The 20,772-nt window shown below is 39.8% G+C and overlaps 2 long non-coding RNA genes and 1 pseudogene across 3 annotated transcripts in view; 1 reads left to right on the forward strand and 2 right to left on the reverse strand.

Annotated features, from left to right (window-relative positions):
* LOC126623724 (uncharacterized) overlaps positions 1-4,373 on the reverse strand; it is a 12,466-nt gene extending 8,093 nt beyond the window's left edge. The window contains exon 1 of the long non-coding RNA XR_007623849.1: positions 4,045-4,373. This is a non-coding gene — a long non-coding RNA (uncharacterized LOC126623724). The remainder of the gene's footprint in view (positions 1-4,044) is intronic.
* LOC126623723 (uncharacterized) overlaps positions 1-20,772 on the forward strand; it is a 52,071-nt gene that overhangs the window by 17,295 nt on the left and 14,004 nt on the right. The gene's annotated exons all lie outside the window — the stretch shown is intronic.
* On the reverse strand, positions 13,083-16,139 carry LOC126623721 (cyanogenic beta-glucosidase-like; annotated as a pseudogene).

A 20,772-nucleotide genomic window follows, 5' to 3' on the forward strand; every position in this document is an offset into this window, starting at 1 on the left:
TATGCTTAAACCTATGCATTGTGTAAACTCTTCACTATTAATAAGAACTCATATACCCTCATGGACGCAACCTAACTTAGGTTGAACCACGTACATCTTGTGTTTGCTTCCCTACCTCTATGTTTTTACATATTATCCTCACCAGGTGACCGGACCAACCTTGCGAAGGTCACAAACTTGTCACTTAACGTTGTTCCAAAGTCTAACTGATTTTGCGTATCAACATTTTACACCGTTTGTGGGGACGACACTAATTCCTACTCTGACCAGCTTTGTCAGACTAGTTTCTATTTGATAAGGCATCGCTCTCCAACATGGGGAGTGAAGGAAAGCAGAGCATGCAGAAAAACACCCCTTGCATGCCTAGTGTGAAGCAGCGAATGAGGGAAAGGAACAAGCCTGTTCTTCAAACTAAAGTCCAAGAGGTTAGAACTCAGAATAAAATATAAAAAATGGCGATACGGAATGAGATCCTCCAACAGCAGTATGTGAAGCTTTTCGAGATGTTTCACGAGGTTATACACACTCAGTCTCAAGAGTCATTGCCCTTTTGACAGCGGATCAACACATAGGTACCCACGCGAAGTTTCACATGTCTTCAACACGGGGATTCTTAATAAGGAATGGCCTTTTACCCAAGATATTGATCAACACGAGACTTCTCTCAACAAAGCTGTTTCAAATCGAAACAAGATAAGTGGAAGAGGACATCTCCTTGCAAAACGATTGGAATGATCAAAAGCTGGTTATCGCGACTGTCAAGACCTCTTGAGGCATCGTCGAGAAAAACCTATCCCTATAGACTCAAGGATCATTGACCCAAGGGTCAGCGAAGGAATCAGTCCGTTACCATAACCAAGGTCAACTACTAACCTAAGGAAGAAACAACAAGACTTAGATGGACAAGAAGGTGTTTGAGTCTTAAGGAACTTCCAACCGAAATTTCCTTGAAGCCAGTATGGTGAATAAAAAAAAAAGTCACATACTCTTGACTAAACTTCTCCACTTCCAAGAAATGATGGAAACTTACAAAGGAGGGTTCCAATAGCCCCTGACTCCACTCAGGACCCCCTTATCCTGCAGCTTTTTGAGGAAGTGAACAGACTAAAGGCCAAACGCCATGCCAAGGTACCTGACTGGAATTAGCCGAGGCCAGGCCCTCTAACAAGAAGGATCTTTGGCACCCCTCTACAAGGAGAAACAAAATAGAAGATTGGTTTGCCATCGTAAATTGGTGAGGGGGAAGATCCAATTGAGAATATCTATATCTTTAAATCCACCATGGTATACCGAGGCATAATAATGAAGAACGATGTCTCATTTTCCCCTTCATTCTTTTTGTGGGAGCTCTCAATTTGTATTGTTGTCTTCAACCTGATACAATAGATTCTTTCATTAAGCTTAAGAGACTTTTTGTGGTGGAACGCATCTTCTAAGCTGATTGCTTACACTCCGCTAAACATTTATACACCATTCGTCAGAAGTCAAACTATTCATTATGTGAATATGCCCGTAGCTTCAGCCACAAGTATTCTTTTGCGTTGTGGTAGATTACAAAACAACACTCAGGTCCTTCACAATAAGTGTCGACATACACTTTTTCCCTTCGACATGTGTTACAATGTGCCTCGACAACTCGTCATTATTCTCACCCACTTGGTTATGAAGGAACTCACATTCGTATCACCAACCAAGTGGTAATTTTTTTCCTTTGGCAACTTCCCACCCTTTCCACCAACTATGTAATGAAAGAACTCACCTTTGTCCACTAACTAGGTGATGGAAAGTACAACCAGTACTCCACTCTTTTCACTAACCAGGTAAGGAAGGAACTCACCTTGTATCACCTTGTAGTATGAAGCGTTATTAACATCTCCTTCAACTGTGCCAGAATGTCAAACATTGTAGTATATACAAGGAGACCGAAGACTCTCATCAACTATAAAAGGAGATCGTTCTCGTGCAATTAATTCCTAATATCATTATTGTCCTTAAACTCGTCATTAGGACTCACTAATGATGATTATGCTTAAACTTATGTCTTGTGTTAAATCTTCCCTATTAATGAGGACTCTTCTACCCTCGTGGACGTAACCCAATTCAAGGTGAACCACATACATCTTGTGTTGCTTTCCTACCTTTATCTCTTTAATTATGATCCTCAACAGGTGACCGGAGCAACCTCGCGAAGGTTACAAACTTGACACTTTACGTTGTTCGAATGTCTCACAGATTTTGTGCATCAACATTTGTAAATAGTTTGCTACAAGCAATTGAGCCTGCGCGATTTGTTTTAAAACTGTGTTAAACAGGTGGAATATATTAAAATCTCTTAGAATCCTTCTGCTTAACAAAGAATAAAAAAATAGATGTTTGTAGTATATAGCAAAAGTTTTAAAACTCATTAATTCTTCTTTCTATGTAAATTTGACAAATACGTACAATTCAATCTTCAACCAATTCAAGCGTATACTTTTTCTTTTGTTGTATCAAATTTGTCATGTCACCCAAGGTCATATGGAAAGCCAGCTAACAGAAAACATTTGTGTTAAGTTGTGCAAAAAGTTGAGTACGCTTTAATTGAAAAAATAACCACTAATACAATTAGGCAAGAAGGAGAAGGAGATAATCATGAGGAGCTGGAAATATTTTGACTTCAACAAGAAGATATTGACAAGGTTTTACATACGTACTAGCAAGCTCCAAGTTGTGGTATCAACTCCAAAAACAAAAACAAAAAAACAAAAATCGTACTTGGGCAACATCCAAAAAAAAATTAGTAAAGAATTTTTGAAGTCTTTTTTCTTCAATGACTCGGGAAATATAAGACGCCTCCTTCGGTAATCCTCATCGATAAGAGACTTGGGGGACTCCCATTATATGCTAATACACTTTAGTACTCAAACGTTTCATGAGTACTCACCAATTTGGGTTCTACAAGTCCCTAACCGAGAAGTTTTCCTCACTCGTGAACTTGGGGAACCACTATTTGTTCCATACTTCCCCACCCCCAAAACTACTTAGCACCAGTCAACTTCATACCTTCAAGGACCCACTGAAGTGTTCATGTGGAGGCACCCTGGCCGAAGCACACGAGTTTTTCTCCAATCAAGAGACCAATCACAACACGACACGTGTCAACCTAAAAATATAACTCCTAAAGTCCCACATCAACCGGGGATGGGAGCTGAAGACCCTCATCAACTATACAAGGAGATCGTTCTCGTACAATGAATTCCTAATGTCATTATTGTGATTAAACTCGTCATTAGAACTCACTAATGATGATTATGCTTAAACTTATGTCTTGTGTAAAATCTTCACTATTAATGAGGACTCCTCTACCCTCGTGGACGTAGCCAAATTTAAGTTGAACCATGTACATCTTGTGTTGCTTCCCTACCTCTATCTCTTTATATATTATCCTCACTAGGTGATGGAGCAAACTTGCGATGGTTACAAACTTCGCACTTTACGTCGTTCCAAAGTCTCAATGATTTTGTGCATCAACATTTGTAAATAGTTTCTTACAAGCAATTGAGCCCGCGCAATGCCACGAGTTTTAAAACTATGTTAAACATGTGGAATATATTAAAATCTATTAGCATCCTTATGTTCAACAAAGAATAAAAAAATAGACGTTTGTAATATATAGCAAAAGTTTTGAAACTCTTTAGTTCTTCTAAGTAAATTTGACAAATACGTACAATCCAATCCTCGACCAATTCAAGCGTATACTTTTTCTTTTCTTCTATCAAATTTGTCATGTCACCCAAGGTCATATGCAAAGCCAGCTAACTGAAAACATTTGTGTTAAGTTGTGCAAAATGTTGAGTACGCTTTAATTGAAAAAATAATCACTAATACAATTAGGCAAGAAGGAGAAGGAGATAATCTTGAGGAGCTAGAAATATTTTGACTTCAACAAGAAGATATTGACAAGGTTTTACATGCGTACCCGTAAGCTCCAAGCTGTGGTATCAACTCCCAAAAAAAAAAATGGTCCCAAACAACAGTATAGAAATGTTTTAGTCCATCTTAAACTTTTTTTTTTGTGGCCTTGCTTATTATTGTACTTATTAACAATTACTACTATGTCGAGGCGAGTTTCTTTACAACAGGACCAAGAAAAATAATAACTTATTACAATGTGGTATTTATTCCTGAACCCCAACTGGGACCGAAACTATTTATGACTATAAATAAGTTATTCCTTTATGTACAGATGTTTTACTGTAGCATTCACAGCTCTTATAGCTTTTTATTGAATTATTGAATCTCAAAGAATACTTACATTAATTTCTTTTTATTCAAAGGAAATACAAATGCAGAAGGAATTGAAATACAAATACATAAGAAGGAAAATTATCCACTTAAATATAATAGATTCTTTCACTAAGCTTAAGAGACTTTTTGTGGTGCAACGCATCTTCTAGGCTGATTGCTTACACTCCGCTAAACATTTATACACCATTCGTCAAAAGTCAAACTAGTCATTGTGTGAATATGCCCGTAGTTCAGCCACGAGCATTCTTGTGGAGGCAAATTTCTTCCTCCTTGATCTTGGACAATTTTGCACCTACAAAACAATTAACACCTTAGGTTAAGGCCAAGAGCCTCACGCGCCCACGATGAATGGGGGGGTTTTGGCCAAAGAACCTCCGATGCCAATGTTAGAATTTAGAAAGAAAGAGTGTTTAGAGAATTTTGGGATTTTTGCCAAAGTTTTGGAATGAAAGTTTTGTGAAAATGAGAGCCTTTTTATAGGGTTTGGCCGGTCCACTTTTTAGAGAAAATGGCCAGCCATTAAGTGGGTCTTGTGGTTAAATTTTAGGTTTGATTAGCCAATTTATTATGATTAATTGGCTAATTAAACATAAAGGGAATAAATGGATGGTTATAGAATCAATTAGCTAGCTTAATTGGGGTAGTAAGTGGGAAAAGATAGGAAAGGTAGAAAGCTAAGGGTATGGCCGGCCATGTGGTATTTTATGGGTAAAAGGGATCACTTAATTGACAATTTCAGGGATTAAATAGGCAATTAAGTCCTTAATTGGCCATTTATCATGATTTTTAGAAGGAAGGTTTTAGAAGTTATGGAAAGAATAAAATAAATAGCTAATTGATTAGCTAAAAGAGGGAAAAAGAGGTAAGAAATATATGGAATGAAATAGGTTTTAAGTTGATACCTATTTTGGGCACTTTTGACTTGGTTTAGAGATGATTGCCCGCTGCTCGTGCGTATGAATCCCAGTATGCCTCAAGGGTATTTTTGTCCTCTTTTACCCAAGAATCCACGTGTCGCCTTGTGATTATTTTAGGCTCCACAAATGCCCCCACACCTGTTGGGCTGCTCGCAAGAAAAGGCAGCAAGTGTAGAGATCTTCTTGCTTTAGGAAACTTAAGACTGCTTCCTATTGTGATGTTGATTCTCTCTTTAATAGGAAATTAGATCCTTCTAGGAAAGGGAAATAAATTTCTCTCAAAGCCTATTTAAGTCCACCTTAAGTGGGTTATTAAATCAATTTTGGAGAGCAATTTATTCTACCCTACAAGAGAGAGATAGCTTAGAGGATATTTGTTCCCCCTCCTCTAGCAATCTTCTACATCTTGCCCGTGCAAAGGACCGTCTTTCATTGTTTTCTTCGTCTTTTTCATGTCGCATTGAGGTAAGAAAAAATTAATTTTCCTTGTCTTCTTCTTGGATGATGCTACCGCGGGGCAACCGTTGGGATGGTACGGCACGTCGGCTGGCAGGGGCTAGGAGCTGGCTCGGCATGGGCCGTGGAGATGTCGTGGCAGAGACCACTGCTTGGGCAGCTTGGCTTGGCTTGAGCCAAGGGCAGCTTGTGCGGTTAGGGTCGCGGATTGTGGCGCTGGGGCGCAGTGCTAAGCGAGCCGCATGGCTCATGTCCTTTAGGCTCCTGGACCTGACTCGGGCCAGGCTGGCGATTGAGAGAAATGAGGAGATTGTGGGTCTCATGGGCTGCTGGAATGTTGGGTATGCAGGCCTCCTGCTTGCTGATTCGAGAGGAAAAAATTAGGGATAAGCTAGTATAGGTTGAGCTCCCATGTTGAGTATTGTAAATGGCATTGTTAAAGGTGGAAAGAATAGATCTTCCCCGCCGTAGATTCAAGATCTTAAGCATGTCCTTTCTGAGCTTCATTCTGCTGCAAAAGATGAAGAGTTGATTGCTGCTTATAACCAAGTGATTCACTTCAAGAGAATCATCGATAGGCTTGAACCCCAAGTGTTGGAACTTCAAGGCGTACTGAAGATCAATGAAAGTCTGAAGAAGGAAGTGGATGAGCTGCAGAGCATCTACGTTGGTCTGCTCGAGGAGGATGAGCAACTGAAAGGTGAAAAGGCTGGGCTTGGGGTTTCGAGACCTTCTCTATTTCTCCGGAAGACTCGCTTGATTTTACTTTTGTGGCTTCTATTGGTGAAGTAGTTGGAGAAGTTAGTGCCCAGGCTGGGGCAGCCAGGGGTGAAGCGCCGGATGATACCGCTGCTAAGAGCGTCATGGCTGCTGAAGGTGTGGCGACCGAGTAGTCGTGGGATGTCCAAGCTGCTATAGTCTTCTAGGTAGCCTTTAGGATTTTATTTGTTTTTCCTTGTAGCTCTTGTTTTGCTTGAACTCTTTCGACCTTTGCTAGTTGTTTATAAACATGTTTTCCTTCGCTTTTCTTCATCTTCGCTTCTTTTGTTCATGCCCTAACCTTTAGACTTGATAGACCAGTGGTAGGCATGCTACTTTTTTATAAGCAGATAAGCCCGCGTAGCCTATGCAGCCGTAGGTGTTGGTGTAGAACTTTGCAAAGTTGTTAGCCATAGGGTTAGCAGCCGGATGCCTTACTTACAGAAGCAGACAAGTCCGCGTAACCACTAGGCTGTTAACCTTGGCTTTTTCCAATTCCGTAGGTTGCGTAGCAAGTATCACAACACTTTAGGACTTGATGTAGGTTGTTCCGCGCTTGGCAGAGGTGAAGCTTATCGACTACGTAGCATGTCGGCAGTGGATAAAACTTCATATATGCGTGCTAACTTGTTTAACATTTCACAAGAATGTGCGGTTGTATAAGTCTAGCGTGGTTTTACTGCTCGAAGGGCAAGCCGTAGGCAGTCTTCCAGAATCCGTAGGCTACCTTAGTGCACTTGGTAGCAGCTTTAGGGTTCCAGGGCAGCCGTCTGTAGGGCATACTGCATAATGTGCCCCCTCCGTCTCTAGGGTCCGGTTCCCCACGGATTAGGCCAAGAGACCCAAAATCCTTCAGTTAGCTAAGCCTTGAAAAAGACCATTGTGGCTACTTCTAGGAATCCCTACGCAAGCCATCGTGCATCTAGTTATACTAGGGCAGCCAGGCTCATCCACGTCTAGATATTCAGAGTGTAAAGTTTATCCTCCCGTCTTGGAAAGCTGACCCATATGGGTGTCGGGGAATTGGTTTACCCTCTCGCACTAGAGAGCAATTAGTTTACCCTCTCGCACTAGAGAGCATGGTTGGTCCCTCGGGGGGCGTAATTCCTGCGATGAGTCCCTAAGTAGGGCGCAGTCTTCTTTTGAAGTGCAGGAGTGATCAGTTGTTGTAAGCATGCAGCCGAACCAAGTTGTTATTACTTCTGAATTCCTCATTAAAAAATGAGTGAAACGAACGAGAACTTAGCTGTAAGGTAGGAACTGCATAACAACTGGATAGTCCTCGGCTTCTGAGGTGGTGCCCGTCAAGCTTCTTGAGTCTTCGGGTTTTGCTGTGGTGGGAGGTCACAAATGGTACTTCTTCAGATTGTAGGCCATCCACTGCTTTTCAATCTTTTTGTTGTTTCATGGTGGCGAGGGTGTAATTACTCTTACCACCTACTCTGCTGATCTTGTACAGAACTTCCTAGATGGGATCCATCTTTTTTTAGCCTTCTCTACGGGCAGTAATGAAGGCTTTTCTGCGTCGTCGACATGCAAATGCCATAAGTCTCCATTGGGTAGAGTAGGCGCAACTAAAGTGTGCCTGGCTACTTGTGAGGCATCGTTGGGCCGCTTTGTTGCGTCACCTAGGCTCAACGTGAAGGCGCAGTAGAGAGCTGTAGAGATGGGGCCATGTCATACGCAGCAGGAGATGCTCAACTGCCGGTATTGGGCCACTCTAGAGTTGAATCATTGAGCAAGGGTCGGCTACGGCCATGTGGTACGTAGCAAGAAGTGGTACTCAACTGTTGGTACATATTGCTCCTATGTAGAATCTTTTAGGGTGACGAGGATAAAACTTGCTTTCGAGTGTGTCCTTCCAGTGTTGCGTTCGTCAGGGCCTACGCCTTTATCATCGCGCGTCTGGATTGGGCAGAATAGTACGTTATGAGGAAGACTGCATGCGTTTGAAAGTAAAAGTTGAGCTTTTAGGTTTTAATAGCATCGAGGAGAGCTTTTGAACTGTAGAATACAGGTAGTCGGGCCCCCAGCTCTTCTCGCATGATGGTAGAGCTTATTGCTACTTTAGATACCGTCAAACATGCGAATAAGTCCTCCGCTGCTTCTAGGGAGGTGATGTCGAGTACTTCTTCAAGTCCTTGAATGTGCATTGGCGAGCCTCATCCCAAAGTGCATGCTTCTCCGCCAAAGAAAAAGAGTCTGCCAGAGTTAGATCTTTTTTCATGATCAATTTTCTGAATAGCGAGTGGTCTGCTGGAAGGCCTTCTTTGGGTTCTTCTTGACATCGAACAAATGGTTAGACTTCTTTTTGATCGAGCGATAGGATGAATATTCTTTGGTGAAAACCAAAGAAAGTTCGTAGAAATTCTGGATGGATTGTGGCGGCAGGGTGTATAACCAATCTTGCGCCTCGTCTTGTAGAGTGGTGGCGAATATCTTGCACATGAGATCATCATTGTTTCGATAAAGGATCATTGCACTTCGGTAGCGTTTTAAGTGTCTCTCCAGGTCTTCATCCCCTTTGAAAGATGTGAAATATGGCATGCTGAACTCGCGTAGAGGCTCTGCTTGCTCGATCTCGTCCTTAAAGGGTGACTTGCTTATGTTGGTCATGTTCCGTCGTAGTACCTCGTCGGTGACCTCGTTGTGTTGGAAATCATGCAATCGCTTGGTCAAGAGTCTCTCTACTTCTTCCTGAATTTGTCTTTGTTGGGGTAGCTGAGATCTCGGCTGCCCCCAGCAATGACTTGCTGGTCTAGGCTGCTCTTCCATATGTTTGGCTCGTCTATGTCACGGATGCAGTGCATGTGGTGCGTTCCTAGCAGGCGAGCGAGTTCTTCGCAGGCTGCTAGTTGAACTTGAGCTGGATTGTGTAACTGCTTCTCTCCGTCCGTCGTGCTGCTTACTCTGATGTGAGGTGGATGATGCTCATTGCGGGCTTAGCCGCGAATGAACACTTTGCTCGGAAGGTTGCTCATGTTGATTATCGGAATGTGACCCCAACCGTGAATGTGTGCTCATCTGTGGGCGTAGTCGAGAGTGCACGCTCCTCTGCGCGCTAAGAGGGAGTATACGCTATCTCGGGGGCCCAATCGGGAATGTACACTGCCCGAACGTTCGGCTCGTGGCTGGTCGAGTGGCTGCTTGCCAGGACCCTGCTGGAAAGGTTCGTCTACCCTTATCCTACTTCAGGATACCTCGTCCGGGGCACGTTGGATCCTGATGTGTTGCAAAAGTTTATTCACCAAGGTTGTCTGTTGTGCAAGGGCGCTCGTCAACTCTATGACTTGTCGAGACAAGTGTTATTCGCCATTTGCATTGGAAAAGCTAGGAAAGAATGTGCCTCCTTCGGCAGTGGAAGGGTGGTAGACTCCAAGCGCGAGATTTGAGTTGGGAAATGTCAAATCCGTGAAAAAATATGGTGAGAATGCCCCCGGCTCGATGGTAGGTCCGAATGGTTGAGATAGTCTTGGGCCGACTTGGGCTGCTTGGAAAGCCACGAGAGCAGGCTGGGCCACGAGAGCAGGCTGGGCCGTAAGAGTGTGCTGCTCGACTGAAGCAGGCTGGGCCACGGGAGTGAGCTGCTCGTCGGGAGCAGGCTGGGTCACGAAAGTGGGCTGCTCGACAGGAGCAGGTTGGGCCGTGAGAGTGGGCTGCTCAACAGGAACAGGCTGGGCCACATGAGTGGGCTGCTCGTCGGGAACATGCTGGGTCACGAGAGTAGGCTGCTCGGCAGGAGCAGGTTGGGCCGTGAAAGTGGGCTGCTCGACAGAAGCAGGCTGGGCCACGGGAGTGGGCTGCTCGTCGGGAACAGGCTGGATCACGAGAGTAGGCTGCTCGGCAGGAGCAGGTTGGGCCGTGAGAGCAGGTTGCTTGGCGGGAGCAGGCTGGGCCAGAGGAGTGGGCTGCTCGACGGAAACAGGCTGCTTAGTATGTGATACATGCGAATGCGAGGCTTGGGCCCGAACCCGTGCAAACTTGGATGGCACGGCTTGGGCCGTGGTCTTGGTGTCGTGAGCCTTGGATGGCACGGCTCTGGCCGTGGTGAAGGCACCATGGACCTCGCCACAGGTGGCTACCGAGGTAGCCACCACGGTGGTTCCCATGGTGGAAACTTGTGCTGGTGGTGCTGCTCCACTTATTGTCGCATTTAGCCTCACGGATCTCCGCAATCCCATTTCTTGAACATTAGAATTTTCACTTGTGGAATTTTCGAAATTTCTAACCATTATATTTTGCTTATACGTTTTATCAAAGAACCTTTGCAAGTAAAAAATTCTAATAATAAGAACGTATGAAAAATATTCAAATGGACTAGAAAATAAAGAAAAAACCTTTTTGTGCGAGAGTCTTCTACAAGTATGGATTTCAACTCTCAATGAAAGCACCAATTTGTGGAGGCAAATTTCTTCCTCCTTGATCTTGGACAATTTTGCACCTACAAAACAATTAACACCTTAGGTTAAGGCCAAGAGCCTCACGCGCCCACGATGAATGGGGGGGCTTTGGCCAAAGAACCTCCGATGCCAAAGTTAGAATTTAGAGAAAAAGAGTGTTTAGAGAATTTTGGGATTTTTGCCAAAGTTGGAATGAAAGTTTTGTGAAAATGGGAGCCTTTTTATAGGGTTTGGCCGGTCCACTTTTTAGAGAAAGTGGCCGGCCATTAAGTGGGTTTTGTGGTTGAATTATGTTTGATTAGCCAATTTATTATGATTAATTGGCTAATTAAACATAAAGGGAATAAATGGATGGTTATAGAATCAATTAGTTAGCTTAATTAGGGTAGTAAAGTGGGAAAAGATAGGAAAGGTAGAAAGCTAAGGGGATGGCTGGCCATGTGGTCTTTTATGGGTAAAAGGGATCACTTAATTGACAATTTAAGGGATTAAATAGGCAATTAAGTCCTTAATTTGCCATTTATCATGATTTTTAGAAGGAAGGTTTTAGAAGTTATGGAAAGAATAAAATAAATAGCTAATTGATTAGCTAAAAGAGGGAAAAAGAGGTAAGAAATATATGGAATGAAATAGGTTTTAAGTTGATACCTATTTTGGGCACTTTTGACTTGGTTTAGGGATGATTGCCCGCTGCTCGCTCGTAGGAATCCCAGTATGCCTCAAGGGTATTTTTGTCCTCTTTTACCCAAGAATCCACGTGTCGTCTTGTGATTATTTTAGGCTCCACAATTCTTTTTGCACTGTGGTAGATTATAAAATAACACTCAGGGCCTTCACAATAGGTATCAACATACACTTTTTCCCTTCAGCATGTGTTACAATGTGCCTCGACAACTCGTCATTATTCTCACCCACTTGGTTATGAAGCAACTCACCTTCGTATCACCAACCAGGTGATAATTTTTTTCCTTTGGAAACTTACCACCCTTTCCACTAACTAGCTAATGAAGGAACTCACCTTTGTCCACTAACTAGGTGATGGAAAGTACAACCAATACTCCACTCTTTTCAGTAACCAGGTAATGAAGGAACTCACCTTATATCACCATGCAATATGAAGCATTATTAACATCTCCTTCGACTGTACCAGAAGGTCAAACATTGTAGTCCATACAAGGAGACCGAAGACTCTCATCAACTATAAAAGGAGACCGTTCTCATACAATTAATTCCTAATATCATTATTGCGCTTAAACTCGTCATTAGGACTCACTAATGATGATTATGCTTAAACTTGTGTCTTGTGTAAAATCTTCACTATTAATGAGGACTCCTCTACCCTCGTGGACGTAACTCAATTTAAGGTGAACCACGTACATCCTGTGTTGCTTTCCTACCACTATCTCTTTAAATATGATCCTCACTAGGTGACCGGAGCAACCTTGCGAAGGTTACAAACTTGACACTTTACTTTGTTCCAATGTCTCATTGATTTTGTGCATCAACATTTGTAAATAGTTTGCTACAAGCAATTGAGCCCAAGCGATGCCGCAAGTTTTAAAACTGTGTTAAACATTGGAATAAATTAAAATCTATTAGCATCCTTCTGTTTAATAAAGAATAAAAAATTGATGTGTGTAGTATATAGCAAAAGTTTTAAAACTCTTTAATTCTTCTTTCTAAGTAAATGTGACAAATACGTACAATCCAATCTTCAACCAATTCAAGCATATACTTTTTCTTTTCTTCAATCAAATTTGTTATGTCACCCAAGGTCATGCAAAGTCAGCTAATTGAAGACATTTGTGTTAAGTTGGGCAAAAAGTTGAGTATGCTTTAATTGAAAAAATAATCACTAATACAATTAGGCAAGAAGGGGAAGGAGATAATCATGAGGAGCTAGAACTCCAAATTGTGGTATCAACTCAAAAAAAAAAACAAAAAAAAATCGTCCCTAACAACAGTAGAGAAATATTTTAGTCCATCTTAAACTTTTATTTGTGACCTTGCTTATTATTTTACTTATTAACAATTACTACTATGTCGAGGCGAGTTTCTTTACAACGAGACCAAGAAAATTGATAACTTATTACAATGTCGTATTTATAGTTGAACCCAAACTGGGACCAAAACTGTTTATGTCTATAAATAAGTAATTCCTTTATAGTGAGAGGTTTTACTATAGCATTCACAACTCTTATAGCTTTTATTATTGAATCTCAGAGAATACTTACATTATTGAAAGGAAATACAAATGTAGAAGGAATTGAACACAAATATATAAAAAGGAAAATTATCCACTGAAATGTTTATAATGAACAATAACTTTCTTTTAATTTCTCAAATTCTTCTTAAGCAAATTTTTTAACCAGTGTGCTAAGAGTTTTGGGTGTGTTTTATGCCGATCATTATAATCCATGTAGTTTAAACCAAATCGGACCGTATATCCAGAATCCCATTCAAAGTCGTCCAACAATGTCCATGGAAAGAATCCCTTCACTTTCGAACCATTTCTGCACACACATACACAAATGTTTAAATGGATTAGGCCAATATAATGATTAAATAACAATAACTTAAGAAGGCTAGGCAGTATATAGCCTTAATTAAATTTAGTTTTTTCCTCTAAAAATATAAAGAAAAACGTGTAGTTTCATTTTACACCATTATAAATATGTGAAACTTATGCAATTAAGCAAGGATTAAAAGTATCTATTACATACCATTCTTAGAAATATAAATGAGTGGACCATTATATTTTTCCTTTGTATAGAGCACAAGATCTTGAATTCCTTTTGGATATGCATATAACCAATCTAAAGCTGTCTGCAATACCATTTCAAGATAATACGTAAATGTTGGGGAAAAAAACTAATCCTCCAAATGCAAATAGCTCAAAATGATAAGTTTGATGTATACCTGTGGACCAATAAGTACTCTATTAAGCTCAGCTGCCACAATATTTACAAACATTAGAATACAATTGGTGTAAATAATAGAATATAATTAATGTAATTCAGATGTTAAACGGGGTCAAGAAGAACAAAGAACTTAAGCTATTCAAAGTAAGTTTCCTTTGGCACTCACTGTAAGATCAGCTCGAGGATCTGTTACGTAGCCTGTTGTGAATTGTTCTTAGGTGTACTAGATGTGTATCTAGCAGTATAATAATTTATTCCAAGAAAATCAAATGATCCGTTTAGCAACTTGGATTGTTCTTTTGTGAATTTTGGCAATCTTTTTCCAACAATTGATCGCATGGTGTGTGGATAGTCACCACTTGTTAATGGTTCCAAAAACCTACAAAACATGAAAATTCCAAATATTAGCCTAATTATAGCATAATATAGAAAGAGTACTGCTAGCTAGATAGTATCAATGTTACAAGTCGTAAGTAAACATGTAATTGGGTTTATATATACTTTGACTCCGAAGCAGGCTCAAACCAGTGTGACACCAATGTTATCCATATTAAGCCATTATGAGATGCCTACACAAAAATATGAATTTTGGTTGAATAAGTAGGAGTTATAGAAAAAGATACAACCTTTAGATTATCATACTACTCAAGAGTATTCCCTCTTGTATTACAACTCAATAATAAGGATTCATATAGAATTCTCAATTAGGAGCCAATAATCTGATACCAAAAAAAAAAAAAACAGTTATTCAACCTGATATCTATTCTTATACAATTCTACAGCTACTCCATGAGCAAGAAGAATGTGGTGTGTCACCAAGGATGGTTCAATTGTTGAATCTCCACCGGTGCAGTTTCGGTTTTGCCAAGAAGAGCAGCGTCCCGGTGCTTGAGTCCCAACAGCATAACCCATGTTACTAAAAGTATATGGATCATTTATTGTGAACAAGTGCTTGACTCGATCACCAAATTCCTTATAATTAACAAAGTTCTGCATAGTCTTTAAAATGATAGATGTAGATACAAACGGCTTTAAACAATACGAGGGCTTAAGAAACCACCATATTCATCTTCTAAAGCTTGGGGAACATCCCAATGAAAGAGTGTTACAAACGGCTTTATACCTATATATACATGATCACTAAAATCAAATTAAAAGTCTGATTGAATGATGTTCGGAAAATTCATGTAATAATTGTTTAAGGTAGGATGATTAACCATTGCGTAGGGGTTCATTGATGAGATTGTTGTAATAATCAATTCCTTTCCTGTTAACACCACCACTTAACGATCCATCTAATTAGAACAAAAATAACAAGAAAAATAATGGTTGCCCAGTAGATAACTCGATCACATTACTGTAGTTAAAAGTAATGATTTTCTTGTAGGAAAAATAATTCTTATGCATAATATTGACATTGGTCTCAACCAATTATGCGGATGTGGAGCAACTTACTTGGTAATAATCTGGACCATGAAATAGAGAATCTGTAAGCATCCAACTCCATATCCTTCATAATCCCCACATCTTTCTGGAATGACAAAAGGATATATATAATCATAATAAGATAAAAATTAAAATTAAATATTGAGGATCTTATTATATTGTCCTTTTTTTTTTTTATAAAGGCTCCAATTTAATATGTTAACATGTGCCCTTCAAGTATAAGGGGTCAAGAGAGAAAGTTATGAGATTCTAGGCCTTATAGTGATGATATTGATCAATAGCGACATCCCCGTTACTATCATCAGCAATTTTTTATGCAGTTATTCAACAATATAATGGTGAAATCCATATTATGTGCAAAGTACTTTATATGCGTGCGCATTGATGAAGTATATACATATGTTGTACATATCACATGACCACGTACTATTCGTCTCCCAACAAAGTGCATGGTTATTATAGAGGTTGGACTTTAGGTTTACTTGTCCTCACAAAGAAAAGAATGAGGTGCTATTTATACTCCTTTGAAATGAAGTAACTAAAGTTTTCATTTTACCAATTGATTAAATCACAGACCTGGATGTTTGTGGGTGTAGGTATCCCATATGTTTGGTCCTCTTCCATCTTCTTTTACTGCACCTTCATACTGAAATATACGAACATGCATATACGTAAGAGTACTACTAGACAAGCAAGGAAGATGTCAACCTGGTAAGATGCGGAACCTGTGCCAAAAATGAAACCTGCTTCAAAATTGCGGTGATTGAGAAATTCGCAATGAACGGGTGGATCCGTATTAGTAGCTTTGCCATTTGTCAATGATCGTGAATATTTCATTGCTATAACAAGTGGATCCAAAAAGCAAAGATCGTGCATATTTCATTGCTATAACTTGGGGAGTTTTGATATCGATGGAGATAATTACGTTGTCTCTTCCTGGAATATTGCATGGGGTTTTTATAGAGAAAGGGAGGAAGGGATATGGTGTCTACGTACTGGCTCATGAGAATAGTGAAGGGTTAAACTTTGTAAACAAAATTGGCTTTGGAAATCCAAGTTTAAAGTCCAAGACATGGTCTGTAGTTTAAAAGAAGCACGTTTCAGGTACCCAAAAGTTGCGTACCTACGTAAAACAATGGATAATCCTTGCGTTCCACCTTTGAGGAATGCACATATTCTACAAATTTGATATTGTGATCATTCAGTTTTTTAATTTTTATTTGAAGATCATCTAAACAAAAATAAATATTTAAATCTGAGATCGTTTAATCATTTAAATATATGAACCCAATTGACAGTGTAGGCACTAAGTAAAATATTTATAACGAACTATTCATTTTATTGATACATTTGGATGACTAAACAGTTTCAATTTGAATAGTTTTTTGTATATATGATATTCAAATTAAGATTAAGAAATTAATAACTTATACTATAAAAATACATTATTTATAAAAATTAAAAATAAAAATTCCTTGAGTTGAAAAGTAAGATAATGTACACAACAGTTCGATCGATCTCATCTTAATTTGAAATGATCAATCCTTGAGTTACCCTTGAGTTTTCCATCAAAAGAAAATGTTATCTGCATTCGGAAACAAAGAGTCATTTATCTGCATGTTTATATTATGTCTGTCCAACTGTTGAAGGCATGACTTTTGAAGTTGAATATGGACGATTAGCTACAGAGACTTGTTCAAACGGTAGAAAATTATTTGACCCAACAAAAAAGTAGAAATTTATGACCAGAATTTTTATGTAAGTACATAACCGATAAAGATGAAGAATTTAATATTGATCTTTTTATTCTTCTTAGAGCTTTAAGATTAAATCCGTAAACCCAGTGGTTTTGTGAAATGCTCTTTCTACGCTAATTAAGAAGGAATCGAAATTGCTAAGTTCTCAAATTGGCTACTTTGCTCCTAAAGATTGTGAAAGGATACCATTGGGGTGGCTTTTTCGAAGGTTTGGACACCCTCCAAAGTATAGTAGTTACACATTCTTCTTGCTAGTACATGGAATTGATTAGCTGTTTCAAGAGTGGTTTTTAATTAGATAGCTATCGTGTCACAGTTAACCTTAGCCACAAGGACTCTTGTGTTATAACTAATATAAGTCCAAATTAGTTGATGCAATAAAATTAAAGAAGGGAGCGACGTTGAATTAAGAAAAATGATTGAAGAATTGTTATTTTATAGGTTAATAGGTTATTTATCATTGTCATGTACCCTGAAGTTTATGTTTTGGATTGTTTAAATTGTTCTAGTTAGCGTAGCTGTGATCTTGTCAGTTTTCGCTCATAATGTATGGATTCAAACGGAACAACAAGATTTACAAAAGTAAATGAGCACAATGGGGAATTGGCAAAGTAATCACGTCTAAATAGATAAAATATAGATTTCAGAGCTTTAGGAAAATTTGATATTTGTTGTTTGTACCATACTTTATCACTCCCGAAACTACCGAGCACCGATCAACTTCGTACCTTCAAGGACCCACTAAAAAATTCATGTGGAGGAACCCTTGCAGAAGCACACGAGTTCCTCTCCAATCAAGAGACTAATCATAACACGACACGGGTCAACATCAGAATAAAGCTCCTAGTCTCAGATCAACCGCAGACAGGATCCAAAGACTCTCTTCATCTATAAAAGGAGACCATTCTCCTACAATTAATTTCTAATGTCATTATTGTACTTAAACTCGTCATTAGAACTCACTAATAATGATTATGCTTAAACCTATGTATTGTGTTGTAACGACCCGAAATTTCTAATTCGGAAGCCAAACACACAGGTAGCCCACAATAAAAAAAAATGGTTAATTACAGTTCTAACTAACCACACTAAAAAGAAGAATCATTTTGTTTAGTTTATTGCTGCATCTAACATCCTGGTTAGACTGGCTACGTACCCTAAACGAAGGGATCAAGCTATTCGTAGTTCACCTTACGCTTCTAGAACAATATACTAAAATTTCATTATGATTCAACGGTCGGATCTCCGCCAATCACAAAATCAAGTGGCAGTCGATGTTTTATTCTACGAATTTACAAATCCAATTCGGGAAGATCCGTATGTCGGATTCCCGATTCGTAAGTTCCTAAGGTCCTCAAATATTATGTATTATAATGACTCAAAGTTTGGTGACAATCCAACGGTCGGATCGTCGATTCATATATTGTCCAAGTAACGTATCGTAGTGAATTTAGGTTCGAACAATCAACCTACATCATACGAATATCCAAACTAAATTCAAGACATCTAATATAGTCTAAAAATAGCATTGGCGGCACTTTGGCCACGCGCCGCCGTGGGTGGCGGTAAGCCACCCCGGCTCGCCGGAAAATTCAACTATTTCTAAAAATTCTCAAAAATTACAAAAATTACGACTCAAAGAGTAGAGCAAACTATATACCTACGGCCAAGTCCAATTTGGTAGGGAAAAGCTCCAATTTGTCTTGAAACTTGCCAGAACCCTAGAAATTTAGTGGCCTCGACCCACCACCTTGGGTGCTCCGCCACCCTAACCAAGGCTTGGGACCTGTTCCTGGGTTTATGAGGAGTCGACCCGCTGTGGGTGCTCTCGGACTCGTCGGAGAAGACGTCGTTCATTGTCTTGAAATAGCAACCCACAGCCGTCCAAATTGGGTGTGAATGGAAGTTAGGACGACAATGAATGTATTGGTAGTGGTGGCGTCGCCCAACTCGTCGAGAAAATGCCGAAATTGGTGTCAGAAGTTTGTTCATACGGGTCGGGTCACACGGGTTAAGGGTAACCCGGTTCTTTCCCCCTCATTTCCTTGTTCTCTCATTTCCTCTCCTTCCTCATTTTCTAATTGGGCAGTGCCCATTTCACCCCAAACGTTGCTCGTTCATAACTCTTTTGTTATAACTCCATTTCACAAACAGTTTGCATCTACGCGTTTGTGAGATAAATCTCTATCCAAATATGCCAAGAAATACGATAAAATATATGAAGATAAAATACGTCTTCATAAAATTACGTTTAGCCAACTAGGAGCATTTTCGTCATTTCCACTTATCGATAAAGTTTTTCCATATAATCACATATTTACATTTTTCTAGGGTATTACATGTGTAAACTCTTCACTATTAATAATAACTAATCTAACCTTGTGGACGTAATCTAACTTAGGGTGAACCATGTACTTCTTGTGTTTGCTTCCCTACCACTATATCTTTACATATTATCCTCACTAGGTGATCGGAGCAACCTTATGAAGGTCACAAACTTTTCACTTTACGTTGTTCCAAAGTCTAACTCATTTTGCGTATCAACATTTGGCACCGTTTGTGGGAACGACATTGATTCTTACTCTCACCACCTTTGCCAGACTGGTTTCTATTGTGCCTACACTCTCCTTTGATAAGGCATCCCTCTTCAACATAGGAAGCGAAGGAAGCCATAGCACGCAGAAAAGAACCCCTTACATGCCTAGCATGAGGCAACAAATGAGGGAAAGGAACAAGCTTGCTCTTCAAACTAAAGTTGAAAAGGTTAGAGCTCAGAATAAAAAAAATAGCGATAAGGAATGAGATCATCCAAGAACAGTATGAGAAGCTCTTTGAGATATTTCACAAGGCTAGACAAACTCATTCTCAAGAGCCATCGCCTTCATGACTGCGGATCAACACATAGGTACCCATCAACACGAAGTTTCACATGTCTTTAACACAGAAGTTCTTAATGAGGAGCAGCCTTCTACCCAAGATACTAAACAACACAAGACTTCTCTCAACCCAGCTGCTTCAAACCGAAGCAAGAGAAATGGAAGAAGACATATCCTTGCAAAAGGAAGAAAGATCAAAAGCTATTTATCGGGACTATTAAGACTTCTTGAGGCAACATCGAGAAAAACCTATCCACATATACTCAAGGATCATTAACCCAAGGGTCATCGAAGGAATCGGTCACTTACCATAACCAAGGTTTACTACTAACTTAAGGAAGAAACGACAAAGCTAGGAGGGATAAGAAGGCGTTTGAGACTCAGGGGACTTCCAACAGGCATTTCCTGGAAGCCAGTACGGTGAATCCAAAAAAAAGTCGCATACCCTTGACTAAACTTCTCCACTTCCAAGAAATGATCGAAACTTACGAAAGAGAGTTCCAACAGTGCTTAACTCTACTCAAGACCCCCTTATCCTGCAGCTCTTTGAGTAAGTGAATAAACTAAAGGCCAAACATCATGCCAACTGACTGGAATTAGATGAGGCCAGGCCATCTGACAAGAAGGATCTTGGACACCTCTATACAAGGAAAAATGAAACGAAAACTTGGTTTGCAATCGTACATTGGAAGGAATACCCAAATGAGCATATCTATCTCTTTGAATCTACCATGGTATATTGAGACATAGTGATGAGGAACGATATCTCATTTTTGCCTTTATTTTGTATGGCAGAGCTCTCAGTTGGTATTGTTGCCTTCAACCTAATACAGTAGATTCCTTCAATGAGCTAAGGAGACTTTTTGTGGCACAACACATCTTCTAGGCTGATTTCTTACACTCCACTGATGATTTATACACCATTCATCATAAGTCAAACTAGTCATTGCAAA

The sequence above is a fragment of the Malus sylvestris genome, chromosome 5 (assembly GCF_916048215.2).
Source record: "Malus sylvestris chromosome 5, drMalSylv7.2, whole genome shotgun sequence".
In the NCBI taxonomy this organism is placed as follows: domain Eukaryota; kingdom Viridiplantae; phylum Streptophyta; class Magnoliopsida; order Rosales; family Rosaceae; genus Malus; species Malus sylvestris.